The following is a 21,700-nucleotide window of genomic DNA, read 5'->3' on the forward strand; positions in this document are numbered from 1 at the left end:
GGCCAGCGTTCATAGGAGCTTGTGATTTCTGCTATGCATAGCAGTGTTGAAACCCTGCTACGTATAGTACAGGCAATCAGACGATCGCAGTTTGAAAACTCCGAAGGGGACTATTAAATAAAGTAAAAACTGAAAAAAAGTTTATAAAAATATTACATAAAATAAAAAAAACAAATCCAAATCACTCCACTTTTTGCCAGATTAAAAATAAAACAATAAAAAAAATACAAGTCTAGCAAGGCGGCACTCAAACGCCCGATCTATTAAAATGTAAAATAAATTAATTTGATCTGTAAATGATGTAACAATTAAAAGAATCAAAAACACCAAAATTATGCATTTTTGGTTGCCGCAACATTGCAATGAGAGGCAACCAAAATATTGCATCTACCCCAAAATGGTATCAATAGAATTTCAGCTCAAGGCGCATAAAAAAAAAAAAAAAAAAAAAAAAAAAGCCCTCACCCAGCCTCAGATCCCAAGAATGGAAAAACTCTTTGGGTCTTGGAAAAAGGTGACAAACAGAACAAACTTTTTTCATACAAATTTTGGAATTATTTTTCACCAGTTGAGGGGGTTTTACAAACGGACAAAAGTTCATTTTAATCAATAGATCTTGGAAAAATAATACATTTCCACAATTGTATGTTTTCCTGTACTGAGATAATCATATAAATGTGCCCCTGCCGTGTACTGTGTAATGGCTGTGTCAGATTGTGCAGGGACATGGTCTGATCATACCACATCTCCTGGGCAAGGGAGAAAGCAAAAGAGAGTATACAGACATTACAGCAGGGGATCACGCTTGATTCTTTTATGAGGTAAAACATTTCCCTGCTGGTTTTTAAATAACATTTTACCTCAAAGAAAGAATCAGCTATGATCCCTGGCTGTCCTGTCTGTATACTCTTTTGCTTCCTCGCCTGCCCTGGAGATGTGGTATGATCAGACCATGTCCCTCAGTAGCGTAGCTGTAACTATCTGTGGCAGAGCAAGGAGAATCGATCATCTCCCTGCTCTGCCGCGCTATGTTTTCTCTGCCACAGGACCTGTGATGAGGTTACAGAACTGGAGGAGTCGAGGTCACATGATCAGGGGCCTCTCAGTGTATGCAGGACTCTGCCATGCTGGATGAAGGGAAGTTTCTGTGTGAGGTCAGGAGGAGTGTATGAGGTGGACGGAGCAGAGCCACGCGTGTACGATGTGGACGGAGCGGAGCCGCGCGTGTACGAGGTGGACGGAGCGGAGCCGCGCGTGTACGAGGTGGACGGAGCGGAGCCGCGCGTGTACGAGGCATAGAAAGCGGAAACGTGTGTGTATGAGGTGTGCGGAGCTATGCGTGTACAAGGTGTATGGTGGGGAGCATTCATACCTCCCAACGTCTCGATTTTGAGAGAGAGTCTGCCCCGGTCGAGAGCTTACTTTTCCCATGGACACAGGAGTACACGGCAGAGCCCCGAGGAGCACTTCAATATTTGCACGTGACGTTCCACCGGAAGTGACGTGCTGGAAGCTGACCGGAAATTAGGTAATTTCGGGAGGAGATTGTGACGGAACAATGGAGGCACCTCAGGGAATGCTTCAGATCCATCACCGTCCCCTCTGACAGCAGGATTGCCTTGGACTCGGAGATGTCGGCCATGTGAGCGGATCGTGATATGTCCTGCACCGGGTGGGCACTACAATGGGAGCCAGGCTGCTATAGTATCTTTCTTTCTCTGTTTCTTTTTCTCTCTCTGTTCTTTCTTTCATTCCCCTCTTCCATTCTCTCTCTCTCTGTTCTTTCTTTCTAATCTTTCTACCTCTAATCTCTCTCTGTTCTTTCTTTCCTCTCTCTGTTCTTTCTCTATAATGTAGCCCCCTTCATATGGTATAATACAGCCCCCACAAAGAATATAATGTAGCCCCTTCATAATATAGTGCAGCCCCCCTCCCTTATATGGGGTATCATGCTGCCCCCCCCTCATGCGAGGTATCACCACCACTCAGAAGTTTCGCCCCCCCTGAACCAAAACCCTAGCTGCGCCTCTGATGTCCCTGCATGGTTAGACACAGCAGGGACACATTTATAAGATCTCAGCACAGGAACATTTTTTTTTTTTTAAAACACACCCAATTGTGGCGTTTATTTTTAGGTCAAGATCGATTGATTAAAATGTTCTGTACTTTTGTTTGTGGGAAAATCCCTTAACCCCTTCCCGACATGCGCTGTACTAGTACTGCTCAGCGGGAGGTGTGTTACAGCGCACCAGTCACACGGCCTCATGCTGAGCGCCACTGTGATCGGTTGCGGGTGTCAGGCTGGTTTCACACTTGCGTTTTTTTGCGCTGCTTTTTAGTGCAAAAAAACGCAGGCGTTTTTTCCCCTATACTTTAACATGGGTGCGCATATATATGCGCACGTACGCGTTTGTATGCGCATGCGTTTTTTTGCAGTGTGCGCTCGGGCGCACAAAATGCATCCTGTTGCATTTTTTGTGCGTCCGACTTGCACCCCAAAAACGCATGCGCACGCAATGCGTTTTTTTTTTTTTTTACAGCAAAACACCCATTAAAGTCTATGGGTGCGCATGTGTGCGCATTGTAATGCGCACGTATGCGCAAAAAACGCATGCGGGTTTTTTTTTTTTAAAAATGCACCAAAACCCACAAAAAACGCACACAAACGCATGATGCGCTTTTTCATGCGTTTTTGGGGGCAAAAAACACGCCGCAAAAAAAACGCAAGTGTGAAAGTAGCCTTAGCTGTATGTGACAACTGATACCCCGCAGCAACGCCCACGATCAGTGCTAGCACCGATTGTGGGCATTTAACTCCTCTGATGTTGCTTTCAGTAGTGACAGTGGCATAGAGAAGCATAGGGAAGCCCCCTCCCTGTGCGCTTCCCTAAGAACATTGTGATGCGATCGTGTTTTTCTGATGGTCCCCATGGAGACCCTTAGCACCAAGATGGCTGTGGGGTCCTTCCAGGTAAGGTGTGGCTTGTGAGTGCCTGCTAAGAGCAGGACCTGAGATTTCTCCTTCACTGCCTGACAGATCCAGATCTGATATACTGCAGTGTCAAATCAGCGATCTGACATGATACAGTGATGTCCCATCCGGGGACAATGTAAAAAAGAAAAATATTAGAATGTGTAAAAATATTTTTTTTAAAAGTCCCCAAATAATAAAATGTATTTATTGGAAAATTAATAAAAAAAAAAAAAAAAAAGAACAAAAAACACACAACACAATAAAAGTATACATATTTGGTATCTCCGCGTCCGTAATGACCCGCTCTATAAGACTACCCCACTTGTTTACCCCTTCAGTGAACACCGTAAAAAATAAACAAACAAGGCAAAAAACAATGCTTTATAAATCATACCGCCGATCAAAAAGTGCAATAACACGCGATCAAAAAGACAGATATAAATAAAAATGGGACCGCTGAAAACGTCATCTTGTCCCACAAAAAACAAGCCACCAGCACCATCAGTAGAAAAGTAAAAAATGTTATAGCGCTCAGAATAAAGCGATGCAAAGAGATTTTTTTATTCTATAAAATAGTTTTTATTGTGTAAAAGCGCCAAAACAAAAAAAAAAAATAAATAAATGTGGTATTGCTGTAATCGTATTGACCCGAAGAATAAAACAGCCTTACCAATTTTACCACACGCGGAATGATCTAATAAAAAAAAAAAAAAGAACAGAGATTAATGATTTACTGTTTGTTTATTCTGCCTCCGAAAATTCAGAATAGAAAGCAAATAAAAAAATGGTACCAATAAAAAAGTCATTTCGTCCCGCAGAAAACAAGCCATAACATGACTGTCGGACGAAATATGGAAAAATTATAGCTCTCAAAATATGGTAACTCAAAAAATAGTTTTTTTAATAAAAAGAGTCTAGTGTGTGGCAGCTGCCAAACATAACAACCCGATATAAATCTAGTATCACTGTAATTGCACCAACCCGAAGAATAAAGTCGCCTAATCATTTATACCGCTTGAGGAACGGCATAAACGAAAATAAAAACAATTCTTCACATGCTGTTGATTTTTTCATTCTGCCTCCCAAAGATAGCAGTATGGCTTGGCGCACATTTAGGTCGTATCCTGCGCTCTGCGCTGGATGCTCACACCAGAGTTTCCATGTAAATCCCTGAAATACATGATTCAGACAGAACTTCTGGTGGAAGATTCACAATAATAAGGCAGATGGAGTCACTGTGATCCTGCAGTGTCTGTCTTTTTAGGATTGCATAAAAGTGCCATTGGCCACAGTTTTGTGCACTTCTGAAAAGGACACTGCTGAACAGTGGCCATATGGAGTCCAGAGTAAATCTGCCTCATAGTGAATGGATCTTTCGGGGGTTTCATCTGTCACGTCACTCCGAGATTTGGATGGAAATCCCAAAATAAGTGCTCAGCGTAGAGCGCCTGAAAACTGTGATCCCAAATGTTATGTAAAATGTTCCCAAAAAAAGCTTCAACTCAATACACAGAAAAAGCAAGTCCCCACTCAGGTCCGTCATCTGTTAATGGAAATATAGTGGGCTTCAACATTACTGGTAGCACAAAGGCTCTGGAAAAGCTAAATGGTTTCTCATTCAGCAAATTCTCCGCTCTCAAATCCAAATGCCTCCCTTCCTTTTGAGCCCCAGTGTGCCTAAACAACATTTAACGCCCAAATGTTTGGCATTTCTGTAGAGATGAGAGCCCGCATAATTTACAGGTGCGTGTCTCCAGGAGCATGAGCTGAGCATAATGTACTGGTCACTACAACGGCAGTTTACAATTTTCACTCAGCAACATCCACTGCTGTCTGTTTCTGGAAAACACCCAATGGAGTCAAAATCGTCAGTACACCTGTAGATAAAATTCCCAAAGGGTTACAGTTTCCAAAATATGGTCACTTGAGGGGGGATTCTGCTTTTCTCGCACTTAGAGGCTATGGAATCCGCAAACTAGTCTAGGAAAATCTGTACTCCAGGAGGCAAATAGCACTCCGTCCCTCCCGAGTCACTCCGTATGGCAAAATACTGTACAACAACATATGGGGTATTTCTACATTCAGCAGAAATTGTGGGACAAATTTTGGTGCCATTTCTGCCCATTTCCCAGTGTGAAATTATAAAACTTGGGGCCAACACAAAATCTTGGTGGTAAAATTGTAAATTATTTTATTCTTCACTGCCCAATGGCACAAAAGTCTGACACACCTGTGGTGTCACTATAATCACTGCACCCCTAGATAAATTCAGTGAGAGGTTTACTTGTTATAATAGGGTCACTTATGGGGGTGTTCTGCTGTTTTGACACCTTAGGGGCTCTACCAATGTAACATGGCACCATCAAACAAATGCAGCAAAATCTGCACTGTAATATGCCATTTCTTTCCTTCTGAGCTTTGCACTGTGTCTAAAAAGTAGTTTTCATCCACAAATGGAGTATCTATAAACTCAGGAGAAATTGCACAACAAACTTTGCAGTCCATTTTCTCCTTTTGCCCTAGTGAAAATACAAAATTTGTAGCTAAAAAAATAGTTTTGTTGGAAAAATGATTTTTTTTTTTATTTCCACGGCCTAAAGTTATAAACTTCTGTGAAGCACCTGTGGGTTAAAGGTAATCAATACACATTTAGATAAGGTCCCAAAGTGTCTAGTTTCCAAAATGGTGTCACTTGTGGGGCTTTCCACTGTTTAGGCACATCAGGGGCTGTCCAAACGTGACATGGCGACTGCTAATTATGCCAGCAAATTTTACAATCAAAAAGTGAAATGGCGCTCCTTCCGTTCAAAGCCCTGCCATGTGCTCAAACAGTAGTATTCTCCCACATATGGGGTATTGGCGTACTCAGAAGAAATTGCAAAACAAATTGTATGGAGCAATTTCTCCTGTTACCCTTATGAAAATGCAAAATATGAAGCTAGAAAAGATTTTATTTTGGAAAAATGTGATTTTTTTTATTTCCGCGGCTTAACTGTTGTGATTGGGTCACCGAGGAGGAGAGCAAGCCCAAGCTAAGCCACAGAAACCCAGAGAGGTTGGTAACTAAGCGGATTGCAGACCCCTGATCATATCCACACAACTACCAGTAGCCGTGGAGTGTGCCTACGATGAGCCTAGACGCCTCGGCACAGCCAGAGAGCTAACTAAGATTAAAGCAAGAAAGGGGAAATCTAAACTGCCCCAGAGCAGACTCCAAAGGAATAGATAGCTCCCAAACATATGTCGGTGAGACAAGATGAACACACAAACGCAGGTAGGAAAATAGACTAAGCAAACGATGGGGCCCACACTGACTAGACAGGACAGGAAAGGAAGACACTGTCTGCAATCAGGCAAAAAACCCTGCAAAAGGTCCAACACGTCTGATGCAAAAATACTGAAGTCGCACGACTTCGCCCACTATATCAGCACTCTGGTATATTCTGAAAGCAGAGCAAAATGAGGCCAATCTAATAAGGGACAAAAACAAACTGGCACAAGCAGTAACATATGGATGGAGATTCAGCACAGCCCCAGCCGGAGCTGGCTGACCACGCAAAACTGAAATAGACAAAACCAGATCAAATGTGAACAGAATAGCAAAAGAACACTTAGCTGAGCATGCAGGGATTGAGCTGGAAACTAAGACCTCAGGAGGCAGGAAAAAATCACCAGCAGGGATAGAGGGAGTCGGCTGTCTTAAATCCAGTCTGAAACCCCAGATCTCCAATCGTCGTCCTCATTATCAGGTGGCAAGCCTCTGTTAATCAGATCAACTCCTGTTGCGAGTTCATTTTCCCCTCCGTCACTGAGGCCTGGTGAACTCCCTATTCTAGTGAAGGAAGGTAGTGAGCCTGATTATCAGGCACCTGGGACTAATGAAGACGATTGGCTGAGTGGAGTCACTGACTGGATTTAAGGCAGCCTACGCCCTTTCTGCCCTGCGGGTGATTTCTCTGTGGACTCTTGGACACCAGTCTGATTCCTGCTCTCCTAAAGCTAAGTTTTCTGTTTTGCCTTTTTGCATCCAAGATTTGTTTTTGTTTTTCTTGCTTTTTGGATTCTGCCACTCCCTGCGGGAGTGTGCAGTGTTCCTAGAGCTCTGTCTTCTGAAAGTACCTGAGTGCTGATTTAGTTTTTGAAGCTTAGTTGCTTCAGGGCCATTTTTATATCAGCTTGTTGGCTTTTGTCTCTGATAGGGTTTTGGCAGATTGCAGACAGCAGCCTTCCTATACGTTCCTATCTAGGTAGTTTTTGGGCCCCGTCTTTGCTCAGCCTGTCTTTCTGTCTGTGTAAGTGTTTTCATCTTGCTTCACCATCATTATATGTGGGGGGCTGCCTATTGCTTTGGGGTCTGCTCTGGGGCAGTTAGATTTCCCCTTTCCTTCTTTAGGCCTATGTATCTTTCCGGCTGTGATCGAGGGGTCTAGGTCATCGTAGGAACCCCCCACGGCTACTGCTAGTTGTGTTGCTAGGTTCAGGGGTCTGCAATCTGATAGTTGCCAACTTCTCTGGTTTTCAGGACTAGCTAGCATTTCTGTTTTTGCCTCCTATGGTGACTCAATCATAACAAACTCCATTACCTCCAGTAACCACCAGAGGGAGCCCAGAAAGAGAACTCGCAACCCCTCCGTCAACCTGACCAGCTCCACCACCTTCAGCAGTAACCAGAGGTAGGCCAGAAAGCGAATTCACAACACTTAACGTTATGAACGTCTGTGAAGCACCTGGGGGTTCAAGGTACTCAATACACATCTAGATAAAGTTCCCTAAGGGGGTCTAGTTTCCAAAATGGCATCACTTGTTGGGGGATTCCACTGTTTAGGCTCTCACATGTCGCGACATGATGACTGCTAAATCTGCCAGCAAATTTTTCATTCAAAAAGTCAAATGGTGCTCCTCCCTTTCCGAGCCCTGCTGTGTGCCCAAACAGTAAATTTCCCCCCTCATATGGGGTAATCGGCATTCTCAGGAAAAATTGAACAACAAAACGTATGGACCATTTTCTCCTGTTACCCTTGCGAAAGAAAAAAAAAAAAAAAAAGTCTAAAAGGAAAATTTTTGTGAAAGAATAGTAAATGTTTATTTTTTCTTCCACATTCCAAAGATTCCTGTGAAGCACGTGAAGGATTAATAAACTTCTTGAATGTGGTTTTGAGTACCTTGAGGGGTGCAGTTTTTAGAATGGTGGTATTTTCTGTCATATAGGCCCCTCAAAGTCACTTCAAATGGGAGATGGTGCCTAAGAAAAAATGGTTATGCAAATTTTGTTGCAAAAATGAGAAATCTGTGGTCAACTTGTAACCCTTATAACTTCCTAACAAAAAAAAAAAACCTGTTTCCAAAATTGTGCTGATGTAAAGTAGACATGTGGGAAATGTTATTCATTAACTATTTTGTGCGATATGACTCTCTGATTTAAGGTCATAAAAATTACTATTTTGAAAATTGCAAAATTTTCAACATTTTCGCCAAATGTTTTTTTTGGTTTTTTTTTTTATAACAAATAAACGCAAGTCATATCAAAGAAATTTTAACACCATCATAAAGTTCAATATGTCACAAGAAAACAGTCTCAGAATCACCGGGATCCGTTGAAGCGCTCTAGAGTTATGACGTCATAAGGTGACAGTGGTCATTTTTAAATAAAACTATACATGTTTGGTATCTGCGTACTCATAGTGACCTGGAAAATCATATTGCCAGGTCAGTTTTACCATACTGTAAACATGGTAAATAAAAAAACAACAATTGTGGAATTGCACTTTTTTTTTGCAATTTCACCGTAGTTTGAATTTTATCTGTTTTCGACTACTTTGTGGTAGAATGAGTTGTGCCATCCAAAAGTACAACTCGTCCTGTAAAAAAACAAGCCCTCATACAGCTATAACAGAAAAATAAGAACAAAAAATACAAAAAGAAAATCAACTTATGGCTCTTGCAAGAAGGGGAGAGGGGGAAAAAAAAAAAAAAAAAAAAAAAAAAAAAGAAAAAGAAAAAGGAAGATGGCCTGGGGGGTGAAGCAGTGTTAAGCACACACCGCAGGTCAGTTTATGCAGAATGAAAGAAAAGCATGAGCTTTCTATAAATCCTCTCCACTTTGCTAAAACTCTAAGATGCTGTATTTTTTATGCGGCGTCAAAACCTCATCCTAGGGGCTTAACCTCAGTGTAATAAAGAGATGGCATTTAGGGATCTATCAGGAATATGCCTTATTTCAGAGTAAATGGGGGATAAGTTATAAATTCATGAATTGATTTTTTTCCATTTGAAGTAAAAAAAAATAGACGGACCCCTACGTTAGGCCGGGTTCACATTAGCGTATGTGTGTGCAGCGTATACCTGCATACCGATCCGCATGCGTCTCGCGTACATATCTTTAACATTGTGTACGCAGGGACATGCGTTTGCATGCGGATGCGGTTGCATGCATCGTTTCGCGGTGAACCCAAGATGTTGCATTTTTGAGACGTCAATTTCACGCAGACATACGCATGTGGATGAGTGCGTCAAAACCACTCATTACTGTCTATGGGAACGCATTGGTACGCAAAGACTTGCGTACGCATGCGTTCGATACACATGTGTTCTTCACACTAATCACGTGCAGGAAAATATTTCACCACCTGCAAAATTCTTGCTGTATAAAAGGGGGTCTGGAGACAGGAATTCTCCTGGAACAGCATTTGCCGCATTACAAAATTCAAACGCATGCGCTGAAAAAACGCAAATGCATGCAAAAACGCAAACAAACGCATGCACACTGTTTTTTTTGGCGTCATGCGTAAGCTGATGAGGATAAAAAACGCAACGTAACCATGCATTTGCGCATGTAGATGATACGCTGCACACAGAGACACCAACGTGAACATAGCCTTACTGCGTCCTTGATATTTTACACAAATATCAAGGCCCCCTGCACTGTTGCAGCTGAGGCTGTCTGATCACGATGGAAGAGCCTTTACCAACAGACAGCAGGCGTGCAGAATGCTTGTTGTATCATTTTCAGTGATCAGGCTCGCATTTATTTTCATCAAAGCTGATCCAGATACAAATACTATTAAGATTTTTATGTCTTTAGTCTCAAGTGTTAATTGTATAACAACGTTATAGCTGTTAATAAGTACGTTTTGAAATTAGTCTCCACCCGTAATTATATTATCTCGTAATTGGCAACCTTAAGAGTATGAGAGAGAAGAGTCAGATTTACTGCATGACTAATGGCTCATAGTAAAGAACAACATATTAGTAAACACAACTTGCGCACTATGTATATATAAGCAAAAATATTCAAGTCAATGTATATACTATTAAAAGTGACCATAAAAATTTATATATATATATATATATATATATATATATATATATATATATATATATATATATATATATATATATATATATACACACACACACATACACACACACACAATTGGGCTTTGAGAATTCCATTTTTCAAGATTTTCCATCCTTCCTGGACATTTTTGTCCTTAAGGATATCCAGCCGTTGGATCCCTCCAATTCTCTTCTGAATCCCTTAAAATCTGCCTTTCTGAAATCAAACCTTGACGCCTGGCAGGGGAAAGGCTGGAAAAATCTCTCGGCAACGTCTCAGCTGATGGACAAAGTCTCTGGCTCTGCTACGGAGATACGAGTAGCACTGCCGCCCGACAGTGCTGATGGATTCAGTTCTGCTTGACTTGGGTTCGCCGAAACAATCCTTTATGTGGATTCCTCAGAAATGGTGCCGGACATGGGTCGTGAGCAGGGGTGGATTAAGGGTAGCCAGGGCCCGGGGCAGTTCAGACTCTGTGGGCCCCCCTCGTCACGTGACGGGGGGTCACGAATCGTAGAGCCACACTCCACATAGAGAATAATGGAGCCTCCAGCACCGACCTCCACCCGCAGAGCCGCACTCCACATAGAGAATAATGGAGCCTCCGGCACCGACCTCCATCCGCAGAGCCGCACTCCACATAGAGAATAATGGAGCCTCCGGCACCGACCTCCACCCGCAGAGCCGCACTCCACATAGAGAATAATGGAGCCTCCAGCACCGACCTCCACCTGCAGAGCCGCACTCCACATACATGGCTGCTCTCAGTGCTCTGTGCTGTGTGCACAGGACCTGTGATGAGGTCACAGGAGGGGAGGAGACAGGGGTCACATGATCGGGGGCCCTGACACCTTACCTCCTGTGATCTCATCACAAGCCTTTGCACGCTACCAGCAGCATCAGCGTTCACGCTACTTGTAGATGCTGCTGGTAGCAGAGCACATAATGCCGCCCCCACGGTCACTCACTTTTAGGTGGGGAGAAGATGGAGTGCCATTGCAGCAGCCAGCAGGAATGTGGTGGGGGCCCCCTTAGAAGCTCTTGTGGTGGGGGCCCCGGGGCTGAAGCCCCGCCTGCCCTGCCTATAATCCGGCCCTGCGCGGTGGCGGATTATAATGGGGCAATTTACTGGCCTGGGCTGTGGGCCCCTTAACCCCACTGGGCCCGGGGCAACTGCCCAAATTGACCTCATTATAATCCGCCACTGGTCGTGAGCACGTGTACATGCCGCAACAACCCGCGGTCTTACGGAGTAGTCTCTAAGCAGTTTGTCCGGTGTCTCAGGTAAAATAGGGGTATCCAACAGTGCGGGAACAGACGGTAACTTAATAGCGTCATGAGAAGTCTTAAGGTCATCACACTGAAGTATGGAAAAAGTGGAGTTGTCAGTGCGAGCAGCGGAAAGGGAGTCAACCGTCTGTCGCCTTTCCGCCAGGTCTGACCTGTTCCCGCCCTCAGGTCTCCTTATATACCCCGCGCCCCCTGCTGTCTGACAGAAAGGTCTCTCGCTTTCAGAGGAAACCTCCCCCGCCAACAGTGGTGACAGCCTTGACAGTTGTGGCCTTAAAGGGCACCGCACATTGCCGACTCCGTCTCGACTCATCTTCTTACACCTGCTTAGTGATTTATCCAGAAAAAAAAGATGTGGGGGAAAGTCCTTAAACTGCCACAGTATATTTAGTACGGCATTTACCTACTGATTATCACTATGACTGCAAATAATGTTTTACGACAGATTCATTTTTAATAATATAAGCATGAGAGAGGGGGCAGTTGGACCCTCACAATTAGTGATGGTAGATCCTTTAAATTTTTCTAATAGTTGAAAAATTTTCATCATTTAATAATCCCAAACAAATAGCACAGTTCTTTACATTGCGTCCAGAAGAAAGTTATACATGTGTTCATAAAGAAGTGCACGTGATATTCATTATTCATTGTTCCTTTGCTTTCACAAAAAAATAGAAACCGAATTACTGGTAAGTCTAATTCTAGGAACCTTCCATGACGGTATATGAAGGTTGCCTCTTTGCCCTGATGGGGGACAGGAAACACAGAGGTTAAAAAGGCCCTCCCACTTGCCAGTGACTTATAACTGAGACCATAGGGCCGGTTTACCTTCCGATTCCCAGATTTTATCCAGGAGTATAGGGGGGAATTAGTGCAGTCGTGGAAGGTTCCTAGAAACCGAATTACCGGTAAGTCTAATTCTGTTTTCTCTAGTCACCTTCCACAATGGTATTATGGAGGAATACCAACTAATTTGGCACTAGGGAGGGATAACGGCCTGGAGAACTTTTCGGCCGAAGACTAGATCCCTACTGGATGATACGTCCAGTCCATAATGTTTTGAGAAAGTATGCAGTGAGGACCATGTTGCTGCACCTGCTTTTTCTGCCCAGGCAGGAGACTGATGTGGACCTGGTTGAATGGGCCTTGATCCCCACTGGGGAAGGGGGGACATATTTTGAGCGATATATGCTTCCACTATCGTTTTTTTTTTTTTTTATATACAATTGGCAATAGTGCTCTTTGCCACCTTTTTCCCCTTGTTTTGACCTGAGGGATGGACAAACAGGTTCTGATCAACTCTGCAAGGACGGGTTTGCTCCAAGTAATGCAGGACAATGCGTCGGACATCAAGATTATGGAATTTTTCCTCCTTAGAGTTTGCTGGATTTTGGCAACATGATGGTAGGATGATTTCTTGGGAACAGTGCAACTCAGACTACTTTTGGAAGGAAGGAAGGGTCGAGACGAAGGACTATTGAGTCATCTCTAACAAGCAAATAAGGTTCCCTTATTGATAGGGCTTGTAATTCACCTACTCTCCTAGCCATGGTTATGGCTAGCAAGAAGACTGCTCTGTATGCCAGGATTTGAGGAGAACTGGAAGACAAAAGGTTCAAAGGGTGGACCTGTGAGCCCCTGGAGCACCAAGTTCAGATCCCATGGAGGGACTATCGTCTGTTACTTAGGGTTCATTTTGATGGCCGAAGTCATGAACCTCTTGATCCAGCGATGACCTGCTAGATCCTGGTCAAAAATAGAGCTGGGACCTGGACCTTCAGGGTGCTAGGCCTAAGGCCGATCTCTAAGCCTTTTTGTAAAAATCTAGAATTTGTGACATATTTGGGCTAGCGGATTCGGTAAGTTAGGTAGACAGAAGGATGAACATTTTTTCAAAATTTTATTGTAGATAGCATTGGTTACTGGCTTCCTGGATTTTTGCAGGGTAGCAATTACTGGGTCTGTCAACCCCTTGGCTTTCAGTACTTGGGCCTCAGTAACCACACCGCTAGATTCCACTTCTGAGGATTTGAGTGAAGAATGGGCCCCTCCCTGCGAGAGGAGGTCGTCTTCTCCTGGTAAGAGAACTGGGCCATCTACTTGCATCTCGGTGATCAAGTTGAACCAACTTCTTTTTGGCCAAAACGGGCAAACCAAGATAGTTGGGGTCCGGTGTTCTCGGATCTTCCTCAAAACTTTCACCAGAGTTGGGATTGGTGGGAAGGCATAGACCAGGTGCAAGTCTCAATTCTGGGCTAGAGCATCCACTCCCTGGAATTGTCCCTGGGGTTTAAGGAGAAGGCTTTGACCTGCGCGTTTTGGTGAGAAGCAAAAAGATTGATTTCCGGTAGGCCCACCTGTCTACCAGTATTTTGAAGCTTCGGCTGTTTAAACTCCATTCCCCGGGGGGGGGGGGGGATGTCCTGGCGACTTAAATAGTCTGCCTGTATGTTGCAAGTGCCTTTTGGATGGACCGCCGTCAGGGACAATAGGTGTTTTCGGCCCAACAGAATATTCGAGCGGACATCCTTTTTAGGTTGCTGAACTTAGTACTGCCCTGGTGCTTGATATGAGCAACTGTGGTCATGTTGTTCGAATATATTCGGACGTGCTGTCCAGAAATCTGGCGACCGGCCGCTAGAAGGGCTTCTTCCACAGCCTTCATTTCCCTGAAATTGGATGATTTTCAGCTCGTTGTCTGGTCCCAGAGTCCCTGGAACGGAATATGATTTATCATGGCCCCCCAGCCCCTCCTGCTGGCATCCGACGTGACTGTAGTCAGCGGGACCTGGTTCCAACTTACGCCTCTGCAGAGATTTCTGGAGTTCATCCACCATGCTAAGGAGGCTCTTACTCAACCCGGTGTGTGCACTTTCTTGTTCAGAGTACCAGAATGACCGTTCCAGTTCTCTATGATGTGAGTCTGAAGGATTCTGGAGTGGGATTGAGCCCAGGCTACCGATTGTATAGAAGCTATCATAGAGCCCAAGACCGACATGCCTTCCCGGAGTGTAGGGGACCTCATGTCCCTGAACTTCCTGACCTATGATACCAGGGTAAGATGGTGGTCGTCTGGAAAGAAGGACATTTGTCTTGCAGAGTCCAAAAGTACCCCCAGAAATTTTCGGGTCTTGGAGGGCCGCAGCTGAGACTTTCAAATTTGGGATCTATCACAGAGATTTCAAAGTATCCAGAGTCTGGGCTTCCAGGATTGTCTCGATGGAAGCTACTATCAGTAGGTCATCCAGGTAAGGCACTATGCAGATGCCCAGACTCTGAATGAATGACACCGCTTCTGCCATTACCTTGGAGAAAACTCTTGGCGCTGAGGAGATACCAAACGGCAGGACGTTGAACTGATAGTTCTCCACCTGAAGACTCCCCTGTACCGCAAACCTGAGGTATTTTCTGTGTCTTGGGTGGATTGGAATATGAAAATAGGCATCCTTTAAGTCTATGGTTGACATAAGGAAGGGTGGCCCGATCAGGGGGATGGCTGATCTTACGGATTCCATCTTGAACTTGCGATATTTTATGTGCTGGTTCAATCCCTTCAAATTTATAATAATACGGGCCTCGCTTGATGGTTTGGTTACCAGAAATAACCGAGAGTAATGGCCCCGATTCCGGAACCGGGGAGATCGCATTTGATCCCACAAGGTCTCTGAAACCTAACCGCAGCATTAGCTGATCTTTTGGAGCCGGAAGGCAAGTGTCTTTTAGACCCTGTGGAGGGGAGGAGATGAACTCTATCAATAGGCCCTCCTTGATGACATTGAGGACCCAGTGAGAACTGGTGATGTTTTCCCACTGATGTGCATATCTTGAGAGTCTCCCCCCCACCGGGTCAGAGTCATTGCTTCTCTGGTTGGGCCTGCTGCTGCGGGATGAGAATATTTTTTCCTCTACCTTTTGTGTAGCTCCATCTCCCTGTCTTGCCTTTACCTCTCGCTTGAGAGGTTTGAGACTGTGGGGCACGAAAAAGCCATTTTTTGAAAGGCTTTTCCAGGAGGGCTTTTTTCTTTTCAGTGGCCTTCCTTGGATCTCATCTAGGGCCGGTCCGAAGACATACTCCCCCTTAAAGGGTATGGCACATAATCTGGCCTTGGAGGTGATGTCACCGCTCCACATTTTGAGCCAGAGCGCTCTCTTAGCAGAGTTGGATTGCACCAGAGACCTAGCGGCAACTCTAATAGATTCCATGGAGGCATCCACTAAAAACCCAGTAGCTTTATGAAGGATGGTTAGGAAGTCTAATAACTCACACCTGGAGGTACCCTGAGATATATGGGTTTCTAATTCCTCAAGCCAACGGAACAGAGCTCTAGCTACGCAGGTGAAGGCGATGTTACCCTTTAAAGTGGACGTAGATGTCTCCCAAGATTTCTTTAGTAGACAATTTTTCTGTCCATAGGGTCCTTCAATTGTGAAGAATCCTCAAATGGGAGCGCTGTTCTCTTTGCGACTCTTGCCACCTGAACATCGACTTTGGGAATGTCCCATTTCACAGAATCACCTTCCAGGGGAAATCTATGTTTCATCTCCGAGGGGGTGCGGAGACGTTTTTCTGGCAATTCCCACTCCTGCAAAATTATGTCCAGTATGTTGGCATGCACTGGGAACCCTATATGCTTTTCTGTTTTTAGCCCGCCAAACACTTGATCCTGAATGGATTGAGGCTCTGATTCCTCTTCTAACCCCATGGTGCTGCGTACTGCAGATACCATCTCCTCAATATAGTCAGAGGAGAAGAGGTACTTTCGGATTTCAGAGGCCCTGGGCGATACAGGGTCCTCCCATCTACCAGAGGACGATGTATGAGACAGGTCAGACTCAGATCAGAGTCCTCGACCTGTATCTTCCTTTTCTTCCCTGGAGAATGGGGTGGTGTGACGGAGTAAAAGCCGCTAGGGAAGACTGCACCTCTTGTCTGACCAGCAAGCGAATTTCCTCTAAAAAGGGATGGCTGCTCCGCTCTGACTACTTTGTCGGTGCAAGACTGGCAGAGTTTTTTTTATCCTATAATGAGGGCAATTTTATGTTACAAATTGGGCATTTTTTCCTATTTCAGGCTTTGGGGGTAGACTTGTCTCCCTAAAACAAGAGGGAGAGATACGATAGGAGAAAAAGGGGTCCCCTAATTATAACCACCCCCGCACCCCCTCCCTGCATACACTCACTGTAGCAGTGGCAGCGCTGGGCTCTGCAGATGCAGGGCATGAAGTGCTATCCATGTTGATGGATTCCAGTCTTACCTCATGTGTGACTTCAGCAGGCTTTTTATGCTCATTGGAGCCAGCACCTGCCCCCAGCGTCTGATTTCTCCCTCCCCCTCCTGGGTCCATGTGCCGGCATCAGTAGCGGGCACCACGTGCTGTTGGGGCCGGCCATTAGCCGGAAATCAGCGCTCTCCGTCCTGAAGCGCCAATACCGGAAGTGACGCGTGTGTTCCATTGACGTCACTTCCGGGACGCCCAGAAGCCACGCATGGAGGAGAGAAGACCGGGGAGCTCTGGGAGGCCCCCAGTCGGGGATCTCTGGCCTGCTTTGCCCTCTCGGGGGCGCGGGAAGGCCAGAGTGTTCCCGAGGTCACCCAGAGGGGACGACGGGAGCAGCGTAAAGGAGGGGGGGGGACGCGACCACCAGCTGCCCGGCATCTCTTATACAGTTACAAACCTGTGTCCACGCTACTGCAGTCACCGGCCACCACAGTATACGGACCTCTCACTGCCCCATGGTGAACAGGAAACATACTGGCAAGTGGGAGGACCTTTTAACCTGTGTTTCCTGTCCCCATCAGGTCAAAGAGGCAACCTCCGTATACCGTCGTGGAAGGTGACTAGAGAAATGAAAATTATCCTTTGGGATATTCTGCTTTCATCACCCATTAATTTAAATTAAACAAATTGAAATTAAATGGGCCAATTCATCAATATTATACTAACTAGTTGCTGTCTTCAGCTCTTCCCTGTGCCGTTCCAGTCTTGTACCACCATCTTGTGACTGCAACTCCTGACTGACCGGAAGCCAGAGGTAACGGTCACAAGCTCTCAGTGCAAGTTGATGGGAGCCACGCGTTCTGGCCTCATTCTGGCTCACATAGACTTACATTGTGTTGTAACTTCCAGCAAACATTGGAACGATCTGGCAGGTCATAAACTGCTGGAGACCGAAAGGAGTGGTGTCGGTAAAAGTATCTTACTTAGATTAGTGACGCCACTCCAGCTGTAAAAAAAACCAAAAAAAACGCTGCAATGGTGCTGAAACACATTAGCACCTGTAGAGTTTATTAACCCCTTTCCGACATGGTCCATATTAATATGTCCCTGCGCCCTGGTACTTATGGACGTGGAACAGCTTATCAGGTCCATGCGATCGTGTGTGCACACAGGCTGTGTGCACGTGATCACCGCCGGGTGCAGCTGATTCTGACACCCGGCACTAAGAGCGGTCCAGCTCCTGGCACTTTAACTCCCTAAATGCTGTGATTGTACTTGAATGCAGCATTCCAGGAGCAAGTAGAGAGAGGACAGCCCCTCTGCCCTTGGAATGGAGACCCCGCAGTGTCCTGATCGTTGCAATGGTATCCCGATGTCATCATGACGACATCCGGTCACCAGAAGTTCATAACGCCACTTGTGGTATCTGGTCAAAGGTGACCAGCGCTGCAGTGCAGATCCTCACGGACAGATGGTGTGATGCAGCAGAGGTGTAATAGCTCTCCACAGGCAGAGTTGTAGTCCCAGGGCAGTTGTAAAAGATGTTGAGGTAGATGATGTAGTGTTTAGGCACAGAGATGGAGCAGTGCTGAAGGGGTTAGCGCAGGAAGAAGGCAATGACACAGCTGAATGCAGTTCAAATGCTTTACTCATGTTTCTGGCAAAGACAGGTGCCCGCTTCAGTGCCGCATCCACCAGGTGAGGGGTTCAGCCAACTCCCAGGCAAGAGGAGTACACCCTTCCAGTATTCCCTTTCGTGTGCCTTTTCTGAACGTCTCCTTACTAGCGCTAATCTGAACTACTTGTAGTTATGAATTACACTCAAGTTCCTCTTTCTTGCTGTTACTTAAAACTCCAATCACATGACAGGCAGCTGTAGCCTACTTTGGGTACTCCTTACTATCATATCCCGGCTCACACACGTTGCTACTGTGTCGTCAAGTCTTAGGTGGGAATAAAATGGTCTCAACTTCTATTCCTCCGGTGTCTGCTGTAGGATCAATAGTATCACACATAGTCTTGGATACCGACACCCTGCCTTTGGCGCATAAACTTAGGGAAGGGCTCTGCTCTAGCCCCAGTCTCTCCTCCTCACGTTCCGCCCTTTCCTTCTGGAGAACCCTTTCTGTTCCTTTCCTTGCTAGCAGCTCCAGCTCACAGGAGGCTGCTGCACATCCTTTTCACTCCATCCCTCTCTGGGGAACTGACCCACTTCCTATCTGCTCTCCCGCTCTTTAGTGCAATCTAAGCTCCACCCACCTCCCAGCACCCTTCATGAACCAAGCAGGGGCCATAGAGGGTGCTGTGCTGTTCTAAGATTTCCTTGCTGGGTGCAGGTGCTGGAGTCTGGTCAGGTGTCTCCATCTTAACTGAGTAGTGAGGCACCACACCTCAGGAGGAGGTGCAGTACCTCTGTGGTGACTGAACCCTTAGGGGTGCCATACTTCCACGTTACTGGTAGCACAAAGGCTCTGGAAAAGCTAAATGGCTTCTCACCCTCCAAAAGAAATTCAGCAAATTCTCTGCTCCCAAATCCAAATGCCCCCTCCCCTTTTGAGCCCCAGTGTAACTAAACCACATAAAGTGTCCACATGTTTGGCATTTCTGAAGCAATGAGAGCCCACCTAACTTATGGGTGCATGCCTCTAGAAGCATGAGCTGGGCATAATGTACTGATGACTGCAACATACTGGTCACTACAACTTCTTAGCCTAAGAAATATATATATCTAATATATAAAGCTCAAGTGTGTGTATGTATGTCCGGGATTGGCATCCGCACCGTCACAGCTACAGCCATAAAATTTGGCACAGTCACACGTCTGGACCCCGAGAGTGTCCTAGGCTATGTTGTGAGGCGAAATTTTAACCCCGCGCGTTCCAATTCGCCAAACAATTTTGCCCCTATCTGCATAATGGGGAAAAAGTGTGTGTGCATCAAGCCCCGCCCTTCATTATGTCATCACAATTGTTGCCATGGCGATGCTGATTCATCATAGGTTGCAATGGTGACGGTTATGTCATAACGGTTGCCATGGTGATGATGATGTCATAATGGGTATATGGGCACGGGACTATGGGATGGAGGATGTTTGATGAGTATATGGGCACTGCACTATGGGATGGAGGATATGTATGATGGGTATATGGGCACGAGACTATGGGATGAAGGATATGTATGATGGGTATATGGACATGGGACTGTGAGATGAAGGATGTGTGATGGGTATATGGGCATTCGACTATGGGATGGCGAATATGTATGATGAGTATATGGGCATGGGACTATGGGATGGAGGATGTGTGATGGGTATATGGGCATGGGACTATGGGATGGAGGATGTGTGATGGGTATATGGGCACTCGACTATGGGATGGAGGATATGTATAATGGGTATATGGGCACGGGACTATGGGATGGAGGATATGTATGATGGGTATATGGGTACGGGACTATGGGATGGAGGATAATTATAATTTGCTATAACTGACCACAGTTAGTTACTATGGCCGGGCAGCGCCGGGCTCTTCAGCTAGTCTATACATAAAAATGAGTGTGTGTATATATGTATATATATATATATATATATATATATATATATATATATATATAAAAAAATAAATAATCGGCCACTCCACATAGCATCACCCAATCACTAATCATCTTTCATTTCACCAGAGCTGTTTAAAAGAAGCTGAGCTGTGATTGGTTGCTATGAGCAACAGTTCTCCCACTCCACAACACCTCAGCAGACACTGACTGGGTGGGAGAAATCTAGCATCCCCGGGAACATAAGCTCCATCCATTGTCTGCCCCCCAGAAAGGAGCAGAGGGCACATGACAGAAATAAATCACCCCCTCCCTGCCCATAAACCCATCACACATCCTCCATCCCATAGGCACATCTTGTGGCTCTGGCTGACGGGATGATGTGGGATACTAGGGGTAGTAGTCCAGTGGCTCTGGCCGATGGGATGATGTGAGATATTATAGTGAGTGTGGCTATGCGGAGTGGGCGGGGCTATACATTCAGAGATATATATATATATATACACACACATCATAATTTGTTATAACTAACCATAGTTAGTCACTATGCCCGGGCAGCGCTGGGTTCTTCAGCTAGTACAGTATATATCTAAGTTTAGCACTACAGCTTTGTGCATACATTACTCTATGTCCTGAATACATCCTGTATTATATCCTCGAGCTGCAGTCACAATGTTGCCACTGAAAACAGTTGAGAAAATTGATTGACAACTATCTGAGTTTGGTGAGCTCCTATGCAATGGGGCACTTTTAGCTTCCTACATTAAAGGAAGAAATGAGAGATTTAATTTCTAAAGTCAGAATTGTGAATGTAGCTCAGGGAGCATAACGCTACGTTAACATATTGCCTCCCACTCCCCCCAGCTTTTTTATACAAATTAAAATCTGCTTTTTTCAAGAACTGTAAAATCCAGTAGATTTCTGAAATCTCACGTACACTCTTGTTTTTTTTTCACCTGACAATTGGAAAACTGTAGTGTTTTCTAAATCTGTAACGTCACTTTCTCACCCATAGAAAGCAATGAAAAAGTGCAAAAAATGCAATCATGCGCTTTTTTGCAGCATTTTTTGCTGTGTTTTTGGTGAACAAAACATTAAACTTGTACTGCAGACAAAGCACACATGTAAAAACGCAGCAAAAAAAAAAAAAAAAAAAAAAAAAAAAGAAACCCCATCAAAACCTGATTTTTGTACACAGCTTCTTTACCGCCAAGAGAGCAGGTTTTCCCTGCAGAAAAAATATTCTGCAAAAACAAAACAACATTTCCAAATAAAGGCTGTATGTACCTAAGCGGCCAGACAGGCGGACGTATTTCCTGTACGATGATCACA

At 45.0% G+C, this 21,700-nt stretch overlaps 1 protein-coding gene across 2 annotated transcripts in view; it reads right to left on the reverse strand.

Moving 5' to 3' along the window:
* The window catches only part of TMEM150B (transmembrane protein 150B), a 64,463-nt gene that overhangs the window by 41,950 nt on the left and 813 nt on the right, over positions 1-21,700 (reverse strand). The window lies entirely within an intron of this gene.

Source organism: Dendrobates tinctorius, unplaced genomic scaffold (assembly GCF_039654945.1).
Source record: "Dendrobates tinctorius isolate UK_male_01 unplaced genomic scaffold, ASM3965494v1 ptg000028l, whole genome shotgun sequence".
Lineage (NCBI taxonomy): Eukaryota > Metazoa > Chordata > Amphibia > Anura > Dendrobatidae > Dendrobates > Dendrobates tinctorius.